The sequence below is a fragment of the Heteronotia binoei genome, chromosome 1, assembly GCF_032191835.1.
Source record: "Heteronotia binoei isolate CCM8104 ecotype False Entrance Well chromosome 1, APGP_CSIRO_Hbin_v1, whole genome shotgun sequence".
NCBI lineage: Eukaryota > Metazoa > Chordata > Lepidosauria > Squamata > Gekkonidae > Heteronotia > Heteronotia binoei.
Window position 1 is genome coordinate 272,711,994 of NC_083223.1, and position 13,590 is coordinate 272,725,583.

Below are 13,590 nucleotides of genomic sequence, written 5' to 3' on the forward strand. Positions count from 1 at the left end.
GGCCAGCTGGCTGGGGGTAGGGTGGAGCCTGTAAAACCAGGGGATCCTCCACTGGGACCTGGGGATTGGGAAGCCTAGCTACATCAGGGGTATGTAGCCTAATATGCAAAGGAGTCCCTGCTATCCCTGGGTGCATCCATTGCTGTGACAGGCATTGCTGTGCTCATCTCAAAACCAGTAGCCCTCAGGTTTGTTACCCTTCTTCCCTCCCTCCCTATCAGACATATCAGGAGTCAAAGCAGCAACATTGGCCGCCGCAAAAGAGAAGAAGTAGCACCACTCTGCTGGAGCCCCAGTGAGGGAAGGAAGGAAAGACAGTCATACCAATCACCCACCAACCTGGGGCTGCCTGCAGGCCGTAAAGGTTCTTCTCGTTGACTTCTCTTGGGCAGGCTTGGTTGGAAGGTGGGTGCAGTGATCCTTCCATCTCAGGTGCCAGTCCCGCGTGCCTGGATGAAGAGCTGCAGGTGCTAACAGGTACCAGCTGTACTGAGACCATGGTGTGGCCAAAGTTACAGGAAGGAAAGATGGATGCAGACACACAGCAACACCCCGGGAGGATGTTCTTGTGGATTTCACCAGTTCATGCTTGGTTAGTCGGTGGGTGCAAACGCAATGCCCATTCTAGCCCTCATGCTAGCCCTACTGCTGCTGGTCATGCAGGTTCACATACTGGCATGGTGAAGGCAGTTGGCCGCAATGGGAGCATGGCAGGGCCAAAGGTACAGGAGGAGGAGCACAATGTGGGCTTGTTGGTGTTCATCAATCTCTAGTGCTCTAGGCATCCAGATCACCTATATGGCTGCCTAGCCTTATAGACATTTTTGTTGTTCAGTCAGACAGTTGAGTCTGACTCTTTGCGATCTCATGGACAAAGTCATGCCAGGCCCTCCTGTCTTCCACCATCCTCTGAGGTCTGCTCAAGTTCATGTTTGTTACATCAGTAACACTGTCCAGACATCTCAACTTTTGCCGTCCCCTTCTTCTTTTGCCTTCTGTCTTTCCCAGCATCAGAGTCTTCTCCAGGGAGTGCTCCCTTCTCATTTGGTGGCCAAAGTATTTGAGCATCAGTATATACCTTATAGACATAGTGTCAAGCATGTCTTATTCTGATCTATAATCAATAGATTTAGGACTCTGGCACAGGCGGGTCTGGGAAATGTCAGAGAACACTCAGGCCTGGGAGTTTGTTATTCTTTCCTGTTTATTACCTTGATGTATAGCTAAATGAGGAGGGAACCAAGTAATTGGAGCCTTCTCAGGAAACTTCTAAAGGGAGTATTGGCCATCTGCGCTGGGCATGATCGGAGCCCAGATAACGTCCTGGGAACGTGAATAATTTTGACACTGTCTGCGTGAACACTCCTATCCTATTCCCCCCTCCATTGGAATTCTTTTGAAGTAGTCCTTAAAAGTATTGTATCTATGTAACCATTTCATTCTTCTCAAGAAACGGCTCCGTCCAAAGTATCGGTCTATCAATAAACGTAGTCTTTGTTTTAAACTCGACTCGTCATTGAACCCGCATGCTTGACACATAGGTATATTTAAAATGGCCAATACAATAGCAGAATGTTGGGGGGGGGGGGAATTCTGGCTTCAATTATAGGGCAAGCTGATGAGGCATAGAAAGAAGAAAAAAAGTCTTTCCTTTCTGAGTTTTGGAAACAAAAAAGGGGGAAGGAGTTTAATCTACACTGTATAGGATGTGGAGTAAGCTGAGCCCAGATGGATTGTGGGAGATGGGCAGAAAAGAGGCAAGTTATTGGGCAATGGCTTGGTTGGCCTGACATTTAACTAAGGCTTTGAGGATGGGGAGATATGGTGTGCCAATGGGAAGCAGTATGCCTCTTCTGTGGCCAAGGGCATAACAGTGTTATTAGCAGAGATCCCTAGATTTCAAACAGGGACCCTCTGAATGTAAAACAACTTCTCTAATACTAAACTTTGAACTTTCCCATGTATAATCCTCAGTAAAATCAAAGGTAGCCCCTTGTGCAAGCACCAGTCATTTCCAACTCAGGTGACATCGCATCACGACATTTTCATGGAAGACTTTTCATGGGGTGGTTTGCCATTGCCTCCCCCAGCAAGCCGGGTGCTCATTTTACTGACCTTGGAAGGATGGAAGGCTGAGTCAACCTTGAGCTGGCTAGCTGAACCCAGCTTCTGCTGGGATCGAACTCAGGTTGTGAGTAGAGCTTGGACTGCAGTACTGCAGCTTACCACTCTGTGCCACAGGGATCTACCATAATCCACAGTACTTGAGGGAAATTATTTCTGTGTGAACACGTACAGAATCAATCTTCTGTCTAAGACCTGGTATCTCCTCAGAAGCTTTTGATCTAAACTTTGGTTTAAAGATTAAAAAAATGTTATCAGAGTGTATATTTATCCATGTACCACATAACTATATCTATCCATGTACCACATAACCACATTTATCCATGTACCAGGTCATCACAGGGTAAGGTTTACCTGGCTAATGAAAATGAGTAGAAGATGAATAAGATATTGGATTTATATCCCGCCCTCCACTCCGAAGAGTCTCAGAGCAGCTCACCATCTCCTTTACCTTCCTCCCCCACAACAGACACCCAGTGAAGTAGGTGAAGGTATTGAATTTATATCCTGCCCTCCACTCCGAAGAGTCTCAGAGCGGTTCACAATCTCCTTTACCTTCCTCCCCCACAACGGACACCCTGTGAGGTGGGTGGGGCTGGAGAGGGCTCTCACAGCAGCTGCCCTTTCAAGGACAACCTCTGCCAGACTATGGATGACCCAAGGCCACGCTAGCAGGTGCAAGTGGAGGAGTGGGGAATCAAACTCGGTTCTCCCAGATAAGAGTCTGCACACTTAACCACTACACCAGACTGGTTTGCCGTTGCCTCCCCCAGCAAGCTGGGTACTCATTTTACTGACCTTGGAAAGATGGAAGGCTGAGTCAACCTGGATCTGGCTACCTGAACCCAGCTTCTGCTGGGATCAGACTCAGGTTGTGAGCAGAGCTTGGGCTGCAGTACTGCAGCTTACCACTCTGCACCATGGGGATCTACCGTAATCCACAGTACTTGAGGGAAATTATTTCTGCGTGAAGACGTACAGAATCAATCTTCTCCTCAGAAGCTTTTGATCTAGGCTTCGGTTTAAAGATTAAAAAAAATGTTCTCAGAGTGTATATTTATCCATGTACCACATAGCTATGTCTATCCCTGTACCACATAACCCCATGTACCTGGTCAGCACAGGGTAAGGCTTACCTGGCTAATGAAAATGAGTAAGGCTGGTTGAATCCAACTGACTGAGTGAAGAGCAACTGGTCTACCTTTTATACAGCTCCATGAACTCTTTTCCTAGGACGTGAGACATGCCTATGGAATATATAGATCTTCCTTAACCATTTAAAATACAAATCAAGCCATCAAACCATTGGTCCTATTGGGCTCCTTGACTCAATCCTTCAATTTTATTATTTTTTTTAAAAAAAGAAGGTGCCTTCATACTGTCGGTGATGGCAGTTACATTCAGCTAAATAATACTGCAATTGTCAGAAGGCACATGGATGTTGAGGGATCTAGTGGTAAGCTTGGTGAAACAAATAGAGTCTGTTGTCCCAGCAGTACCACCCAACAGACAAAAACTGTTAGTCCAAGGCTGCTAAAAAGCTCCTGTCTAAATCTACAGTGCAGCCCTATTTAGAATACTGTGTGCAGTTTTGGTCACCATACCTCAAAAAGAGATATTACGGCACTGGAAAAGGTGCAGAAAGGGGCAACTAAAATGATTCCGGGAAAGGAACACCTTCTCTATGAAGAAAGGTGTAATGTACTGGGTTCTGAGATAAAAAATGGAGCAGAGGTCCATCAGTGGCTATTAGCCACAGTGTGTGTGTATGTATAAATTTTTTTGCCACTGTGTGACACAGAGTGTTGGACTGGATGGGCCATTGGCCTGATCCAACATGGCTTCTCTTATGTTCTTATGAGATGCTCAGCAGTCAACATACTTTATTAGCGAGTACATCTATGGAGCAGAGGTCCATCTATGGAGCGAGTACATCTATGGAGCGAGTACATCTATGGAGCGAGTACATCTATGGAGCAGAGGTCCATCAGTGGCTATTAGCCACATGGTGCGGCCGGGGCCCCGATTATATACATTTCCCGGAACAACCCACTTCCCAGTCCAGTCCAATTGAGACCCTTTAAGTTCCCGCCATAAATCTTCACAGGCAGTGAGGGAAATCCATCCCTAGTCAGGTGACCAATGGTTTCCCATGGCTCACCTGAGAATGCTAGGTATGCTGTGTTGGGAATTCAGTCCCCGAAATGCAAGACACAACAAAAGGTTAAAGGTTAAAGAGGTTAGGATTTTTTTAGCTTGGAGAAATGACGGCTGAGGGCTGTCATGACAAAGGTTTACAAAAATTACGCATCGGATAGAGAAAGTTGAGACAGAAGCTGAGACTCTCAAGCTTCTTAAGGAGCCTTTGATGAGGAACTTTATGAAAAGCTTTCTGGAAGTCAAGGTAAACAACATCTATCGGGTCTCCTTTGTCCACATGTTTGTTCACCCCCTCAAAGAAATGTAACAGGTTAGTGAGGCAAGATCTTCCCTTGCAGAACCCATGCTGAGTCGTCCTCAATAACCCGTGTTCATCAATGTGCCTACTCATTCTGTCCTTGATAATGCTTTCTACCAACTTCCCTGGTATTGAAGTCAGACTGACTGGCCTGTAATTTCCCGGATCTCCTCTGGAACCCTTTTTAAAGATGGGGGTGACATTTGCTACCTTCCAGTCCTCAGGAACGGAGGCAGATTTCAATGAAAGATTACAGATTTTTGTCAAAAGATCTACAAGTTCAACTTTGAGTTATTTCAGAACTCTCGGATGTATGCCATCTGGACCCGGTGACTTATTAGTTTTTAATTTGTCTATCAGTTGTAGGGCCTCCTCTTTTGTCACCTCAATCTGACTCAGGTCTTTCAATACCCCTTCCAAAATTAGTGGTTCTGGGGCGGGCAAAAAGTTCTCATCTTCCACAGTGAAGACGGAGGCAAAAAATTCATTCAGCTTCTCAGCCATTTCCCTATTCTCCTTCAGTAATCCTTATACCCCATGGTCATCCAAAGGCCCCACTGCCTCCCTGGCTGGTTTCCTACTAATATATTTGAAGAATTTTTTATTTTTGGTCTTTATGCTTTTTGCAATATGCTCCTCATAGTCCCTTTTTGCCTGCCTGATCACAGTCTTGCATTTGATTTGCCACAGCCTGTGTTCCCTTTTACTAATCTCACTTGGACTGGTTTTCCACCGCTTAAAGGAGTCCTTCTTACCTTTTACAGCTTCCATTACTTTGTTTGTTAACCATGCAGGCCTTTTCTTATGCCTGTTTGTGCCTTTCCTAACTTGTGGTATGTATTTTATCTGAGCTTCTAGGATTATAGTTTTTAATAGTGTCCAAGCTTCCCCAAGGGTTTTGACCGTATGTACCTTTCCTTTCAGTTTCCTCCTCACATGCCTCCTTATCTCGGAGAATTTACCCCTTTTAAAGTTAAACGTGGTTGTGGCGGTCTTTTTGGACAACTCCCTATTTATACAAACGGTGAAATCAATAACATTATGGTCACTGCTCCCAAGGGGCGCAATCACTTTTACATCTCTCACCAAGTCTTGGGCATTACTTAGGACCAAATCCAGGATTGCCCCACCCCTGGTAGGTTCTGTTACCATAGCATCTGCTCCATAGCACAGTCATTGAGAGCATCAAGAAACTCAATCTCTTTCTCTCGACCAGAACACATATTGACCCAATCAATCTGCGGATAGTTAAAATCACCTATTACGATACAGTTTTTACGTTTAGCCGCTATCTTTAAGCCTTCCATCATATTATAATCATCTTCTCTCTTTTGATTTGGTGGGCGATAACAAACTCCCATAGTTAAATTTCCTTTTGGGCCCTCTATTTCAACCCAAAGCATTTCTAAAAGGGAATCTAATTCTCTTACCTCAGTCTTACTGGATTGTATATCCTCTCTGACATACAGAGCCACCCCACCTCCAACCCTTCCCTCCCTATCCTTCCGATATAACTTATATCCAGGAATCACCGTGTCCCACTGATTCTCCTCATTCCACCAAGTTTCTGAAATTCCCAGAATGTCTATGTTTTCTCCCAACACTAAGCATTCCAATTCACCAATTTTACTTCGAACACTTCTAGCATTTGCATACAAACATCTATAATTTCCCAGGCAAGCTAGGTCCGCCACCTTCCTCCTGCCGCCTCGAGACTCCGGCAGACAGTCCATATTGCTTGTCACCATCACAATGGACAACTCTGATCCGTTACCCTGTAGAAAAATAGCAGCCAACCCTTCATCTCTTTGAGACGAGTCTTCCCGAACCAGAGACATTTCATCTCCTGTTGGCTTTCCCCCAAGATTTAGTTTAAAATCTGCTTTGCCACCTTTTTGATTTTAAGCGCCAGCAGCCTGGTTCCATCCGGGGACAAGTAGAGACCGTCTCTTTTGTACAGCTCCCGCTTGTTCCAGAAAGCATCCCAGTGCCTAACAAACTTAAACCCTTCCTCCTTACACCATCGTCTCATCCACACATTGAGACTTCTAATATGTGCCTGTCTCTCCTGCCCTGCATGTGGAACAGGTAGGACTTCCGAGAAGGCTACCTTGGAGGACCTGGCCTTAAGTCTCCTGCCTAGCAGCCTAAATTTTTTTCTTCAGGAGCTCACAACTGCATTTCCCCACATCGTTGGTGCCAACATGCACCACGACCACAGTTTCCTCTTATGTTCTTATGTGACACAGAATGTTGGACTGTATGTGCCATTGGCCTAATCCAACATGGCTTCTCTTATGTTCTTATGTGACACAGAGTGTTGGACTGGATGGGCCATTGGCCTAATCCAACATGGCTTCTCTTATGTTTTTATGTGACACAGTGTTGGACTGGATGGGGCATTGGCCTAATCCAGCATGGCTTCTCTTATGTCTGGGGCAGTGATGTTGCATTCTTGGTGCTTGGGGGGGCAACAGTGGAAGGGTTTCTGGAGTTTTGACCCTGCTGGTGGACCTCCTGATGGCTCCTGGGTTTTGGTCACTGTCTGACGCAGACGGTTGGACTGGGTGGGCCATTGGCCTGATCCCACATGGCTTCTCCTATATTCTGTTATGTTCTTGGTGGGGGGCACAGTGGGAGGGCTTCTAGTGTACTGGCTCCACTGATGGACCTCCTGATGGCATCTGGGTTTTTTTGGCCACTGTCTGACACAGACTATTGGACTGGGTGGGCCATTGGCCTTATCCAACATGTCTTGTCTTATGTTCTTATGTTCTTAGCACCAAGGCAGAAGTGTCATAAATCCTTACATGAAAAGTATGTCACCATATTTGACTCTTTACGTTTCCTGTTGGTGTGCCAAAATCAGAATGCTTGCATGCCCCAAGGCAGCTTGGTGAAACAAATAGAGTCTATTGTCTCAGCGGTACTTAAGCCCAGAGTTATAATTTTTGATGAGTGCCTGCCTGATTCTAAAAACATGGAATAGAAACTTTGCAGTGGCCAGAGTTACACTCCCAACATTACCAGCCAAAAGACCTGGCAAATCACAATCAAACAAGCAGCAGGGGAACCAGTGTGATGTAGTGGTTAAGAGAGGCAGATTTTGATTTGGAGAACTGGGTTGGATTCCCCATTCCTCCATACGAAGCCTGCTGAGTGACCTCGGGCCAGTCACAGTTCTTTACGAGCTCTCTCAGCCCCACCTACCTCACACGGTGCCTGTTTTGGGGAGAGGAATGGAAGAGAATTGCAAGCCATTTTGGGACTCCTAAGGGTAGAGAAAAGTGGGATATAGAAACCAACTCTCCTCCTCCTCCTTTTTTCTTCTCCTCCTCCTCCTCCTCTTCCTCCTCCTCTTCTTCTAGGTCAGGGGTGGGGAACCTCGATACCGAGGGCCATATACAACCCTCAAGGTCACTTGTTGTGGCCCTCGGGGTTTGCTGGGCTGAACTGAGCCATGTGGCAGCCTCTCTGGGGCCTGTCTGGCCAGCAAGGATCATGGAGCCCAGCCATACTGTGCAGCAGCCTCCCCAGAGCCAGGCAGGTATCACAGGGCCCAGATGTACTGGGCGGCAGCCTCCCTGGGGCCTGGCTGGCTGGCCAGAATTGCTGCAGGGTCTGGAAAAGTTACTGTCACAGTTCAGTTTGCACTTGATTATCCCAGAGGGTGTGGCCTATTATGCTAAAGTAATGAGTATGTGACCTAATATGTTAATATTAGGGGATGTGGTCTAGGGTTTCCAAGTCCAATTCAAGAAATATCTGGGGACTTTGGGGGTGGAGCCAGGAGACTTTGGGGGAGGAGCCAGGAAACATTAGGGGCGGAGCCAGGAGCAAGAGTGTGACAAGCATAACTGAACTCTGAAGGGAGTTCTGGCCGAAGGGGGCTCGGAGCCCAGCCCGGCCCAGACGCCCCCTCCTTCCCGCGGGAGCCACTGGAGGGGGGGGAGCAAGGCCAAAAGCGGCCAGCCCCGCCAGCCAGCCTGCCGCCCCACAGTGCCTCGCCACCCCTGCCACTCACCGGGCCATGTTCACTCTGGCGGCGCCACGACGCACACTGCCTGCGTCCCCCCCCCAGCCCCGGGCCGGCTGCTGCTGCCAGTCATTGGTAGCCCGCCCGCCCAGCCACCGAAGGGCGGGGGAGCAAGGCCAAAAGCGGCCAGAGGGCGGCTAGCATGGGACAATCGCCACAGTCCCGCCACCCCTGCTGCTCCTTGGTGCCATTTCCCCCCTCCCCCCGCTTCTGTTTTTTTTTGTGAGCAGGGGAAGAGGCTGGAAATCATGGGGTCCCCCACCAGGGCGGGAGGGTTGGGAAGCCTAATGTGGTCTAATATGCTACTGAGTTCCTGCTGGGTTTTTTTCTACAAAAAACCCCTATGCATTTGCCTAGGGCGGCGGGCCGGGTGTGTTTGTGTGCCAGATTAGGCTCTCCCCACAAGACTTCAAATAGAAAAACAATTATTTGCATTAATTTTGCTAGCCTAAATCATTCTCCCTCCGCAGAGCCCTGTTTTTTTAAGTTGATAATTTTTTTTTATGGCCCGTGAATTATGTTATAAGTATCCATATGGCCCTTGGCAGAAAAAAGGTCCCCCGCCCCAGTTCTAGGTGTTATGAAATTGTTCCTTACAGAAGAGTACAGAAGGCAACTCAACAGGAAATGGGATAAGGTTTCAGTTACTGCTCTGACATAAAGGCAAAGTCTCTAGAACTTCACATGTTCGTGTATCTGTGGGGAGGAGTCATGGTTTAGTGGTACTAGTATCCAGTTGGCATACACAAGGGCCTAGGTTCAATCCTTGCCATATCCACTTAAAAGGACCAGGTAGTAGATGATGTAAAAGGCCTCTGCCTGAGACCCTGAAGAGTCATTGCCAATCAGAGTAGACAATACTGACCTTGATGGACCAACAGGTAAAGGTAAAGGTAGTCCCCTGTGCAAGCACCAGTCGTTTCTGACTCTGGGGTGACTTTGCTTTCACAACGTTTTCATGGCAGATTTTTTACGGGGTTGTTTGCCACTGCCTTCCCAAGTCATCTACACTTGCCCCCCCCCCCCCCCGCAAGCTGGGTACTCATTTTACTGACCTCGGAAGGATGGAAGGCTGAGTCAACCTGGAGTCAGCTTCCGCTGGGATCAAACTCAGGTCATGAGCAGAGGGCTCTGACTGCAGTACTGCAGCTTTACCACTCTGCGTTATGGGACTCTGTGCCATACAGTGGCCAAAAAACCCAAGTGCCATCAGGAGGTCCACTAGTGGGGCCAGGACACTAGAAGCCCTCCTACTGTGCCCCCCACAAGCACCAAGAATACAGAGCATCTGCCCCAGTCAGAGAGTTCCAACCATATGCTGTGGCTAATAGCCACTGATGGACCTTTGCTCCAGATGCTTATCTAATCCCTTCTTGTAGCTGTCAATTGGTGAGTTCCTCCACAGGCACGGCATTTGAGGAATTCTGCTGTAAAAAACAACAACATACACACACACACACACACACAAATCTGAAAAAAGGCCTGAAGGTCCACAACTCTTCACATTCTTAAATTGTATTTAACTTCACACGAAGCTAGGAGAAGATGTGTGGGTTCCTCCACCAAGAAGGAAGCCCCCTCATAAGAGTTTTGAATCTTCTCAGGGGGCTTTTATACAGTTGGGGATTACATAAGAACATAAGAACATAAGAGAAGCCATGTTGGATCAGGCCAACGGCCCATCAAGTCCAACACTCTGTGTCACACAGTGGCAAAAAATGTTATATACACACATACACTGTGGCTAATAGCCACTGATGGACCTGTGCTCCATATTTTTATCTAAACCCCTCTTGAAGGTGGCTATACTTGTGGCCGCCACCACCTCCTGTGGCAGTGAATTCCACATGTTAATCACCCTTTGGGTGAAGAAGTACTTCCTTTTATCCGGTTTAACCTGTCTGCTCAGCAATTTCATCGAATGCCCACGAGTTCTTGTATTGTGAGAAAGGGAGAAAAGTACTTCTTTCTCTACTTTCTCCATTCCATGCATTATCTTGTAAACCTCTATCATGTCACCCCGCAGTCGACGTTTCTCCAAGCTAAAGAGTCCCAAGCGTTTCAACCTTTCTTCATAGGGAAAGTGCTCCAGCCCTTTAATCATTCTAGTTGCCCTTCTCTGCACCTTCTCTAAAGCTATAATATCCTTTTTGAGGTGCGGCGACCAGAACTGCACACAGTACTCCAAATGAGACCGCACCATCGATTTATACAGGGGCATTATGATACTGGCTGATTTGTTTTCATTTCCCTTCCTAATAATTCCCAGCATGGCATTGGCCTTTTTTATTGCAAACGCACACACTTTCAGTGAGTTATCTATCATGACCCCAAGATCTCTCTCTTGATCAGTCTCTGCCAGTTCACACCCCATCAACTTGTATTTGTAGCTGGGATTCTTAGCCCCAATGTGCATTACTTTGCACTTGGCCACATTGAACCGCATCTGCCACGTTGACGCCCACTCACCCAGCCTCAACAGATCCCTTTGGAGTTCCTCACAATCCTCTCTGGTTCTCACCACCCTGAACAATTTAGTGTCATCCGCAAACTTGGCCACTTCACTGCTCACTCCCAACTCTAAATCATTTATGAACAAGTTAAAGAGCATGGGACCCAGTACCGAGCCCTGCGGCACCCCACTGCTTACCATCCTCCACTGCGAAGACTGCCCATTTATACTCACTCTCTGCTTCCTATTACTCAGCCAGTTTTTGATCCACAAGAGGACCTTTCCTTTTACTCCATGATTCTCAAGCTTTCTAAGGAGCCTTTGATGAGGAACTTTATCAAAAGCTTTCTGGAAGTCAAGGTAAACAATTAAGATTAAGATATTAATCCTAAACAGATCTCCTCAGAATCTTATACAAATCTACTCTGTGGGGCTTGGTCCCAGGAAAATTACAGGTTTTAGAAAACAGAGTTCAGGAGAGGGGAAAAAACCCTCAGAATTATTTAATGAAAATTCTGCTTTTTCTGTTTTTTGAATGTGAATGTCACTAACTCTACAATGCTAAAGATATTACCCTTGTCATTTTAAAATAAATCATGTTATCTCCTTTGATCACAAGCTTGACATTGTCATTACACTTATTACAAGGGACAATCACGTATTTCAGAGTTTGGCAACTCCCAGGTGCCAGGACACCTAGAAATTTCATTGCAGTGCCTACTATTTTCAGCAGAAATTTATTGTGAATATCTCTTGGTGAACACAAGAAGATCCCCACAATATCAAACCACTATATCAAAACTATTAGCCATAGCATATTGTTGGAACTCTCTGTCTGGGGCAGTGATGCACTGTATTCTTGGTGCTTTGGGGGGCACAGTGGGAGGGTTTTTAGTGTCCTGGCCCCACTGGTGGACCTCCTGATGGCACTTGGGTTTTTTGGCCACTGGGTGATACAGAGTGTTGGATTGGATAGGCCATTGGCCTGATCCAACATGGCTTCTCTTATATTCTTATGTCTGGGGAGGAGATACTCTCACAACCCCACTGGTGGACCTCCTGATGGTGCTTCGTTTTTTTGGCCACTGTGTGACACAGAGTGTTGGACTGGATGGGCCATTGGCCTGAGCTTCTCTTATGTTCTTATGTTTTTAAACCAGTGGCCCATCTAGCCCAGCGTCCTCTCTTACACAGTGGCCAACCAGTTCCTCTGGAGGGCCCAAAAACAGAGCATAGAACCTAAGAATTTGCCCTGATGTTGCTTCCTGGTACTGAGAGGTTGATGACCTCTAAACATGGTTTCCTTTAGTCATCATGGCTAGTAGAAAAGGCTTTTTTAATCTTGCATATTAGACCACACGTCCGTGATGTAGCCAATCTCCCAAGAGCTTACAATAAGTCCTGTACGAAGAGCCCTGTAAGCTCTTGGAGGATTGGCTACATCAGGTGGTGTGGTCTAATATGCAAAAGAGTTCCTGCTACTTCATATTTATTCATATGCTACAACATATATTATAGAAGAAAAAGAACTGCAGATTTATAGCCCGCTCTTCTCTCTGAACCAGAGACTCAGGGTTGATTTCCTTTAGGACTGTCTGATTGGATCTTCTTGCAGTCCAAGGGACCCTCAAGATTCTTCTTCGGCACCACAGCTCAAAAGCATCTATTCTTCTGTGCTCGGCCTTCCTTATGGTCCAGCTCTCACAGCCATACTAATCTTAAATAGGTACACACATATTGCTACTGGGAATACCATCGCTTTGACTATACGGACTTTTGTTGGCAGGGTGATGTCTCTACTTTTTATTATACTGCCTAGGTAATCCTGCCTCATAATTTGATACCCTGTTGTAACCCTCCTCCTATAAAAACGCAATAGGTCGACAAGGTTATTCTTAGCATTGTCTATATGAAAAGTCCAAGAGCCAGATTGGTGGAACATATGAACATACGAAGCTGCCTTCTACTGAATCAGACCTTTGGTCCATCAAAGTCAGCATTGTCTTCTCAGACTGGCAGCGGCTCTCCAGCGTCTCAAGCTGAGGTTTTTCACACCTATTTGCCTGGACCCTTTTTTGGAGATGCCAGGGATTGAACCTGGGACCTTCTGCTTCCTAAGCAGATGCTCTACCACTGAGCCACCGTCCCTCCCCTTGGAAAGACACTCCAAGATATTTGAAGATAGATACTTGTTCTAATGGTCTCTCATCCATTTTCCATCTATAATGGCGAGGCCTTCTAGCAAAGACCATGACCTTCAATTTATCATAATTTATGTGTAATAGATTACTTTTACAATAAGAACGAAGCTGTCTCAATACTCTCCGAAGGCCAAATTGAGTGTGGGAGATTAACGGAGTATCATCCGCATAAAATAGGGGAGAGATAAATTTCTCGCCTACTTTAACTGGAAAAAAAATGGATGTGCCAAATTGAAAACTGCCGTCTGCGATATATATGTTGTTTGTTGTATTGTGTTTCATTGTTTGCCTACGGTTTTAGCTTGTAGTTTTTAATTGT

The 13,590-nt window shown here is 46.4% G+C and overlaps 1 non-coding gene across 1 annotated transcript; it reads right to left on the reverse strand.

Annotated features, from left to right (window-relative positions):
- Positions 1-13,146: 13,146 nt before the first annotated feature.
- Positions 13,147-13,213, reverse strand: TRNAP-AGG (transfer RNA proline (anticodon AGG)). Its single transcript has one exon. It is a non-coding gene; the product is annotated as a tRNA-Pro (tRNA).
- Positions 13,214-13,590: the final 377 nt, after the last annotated feature.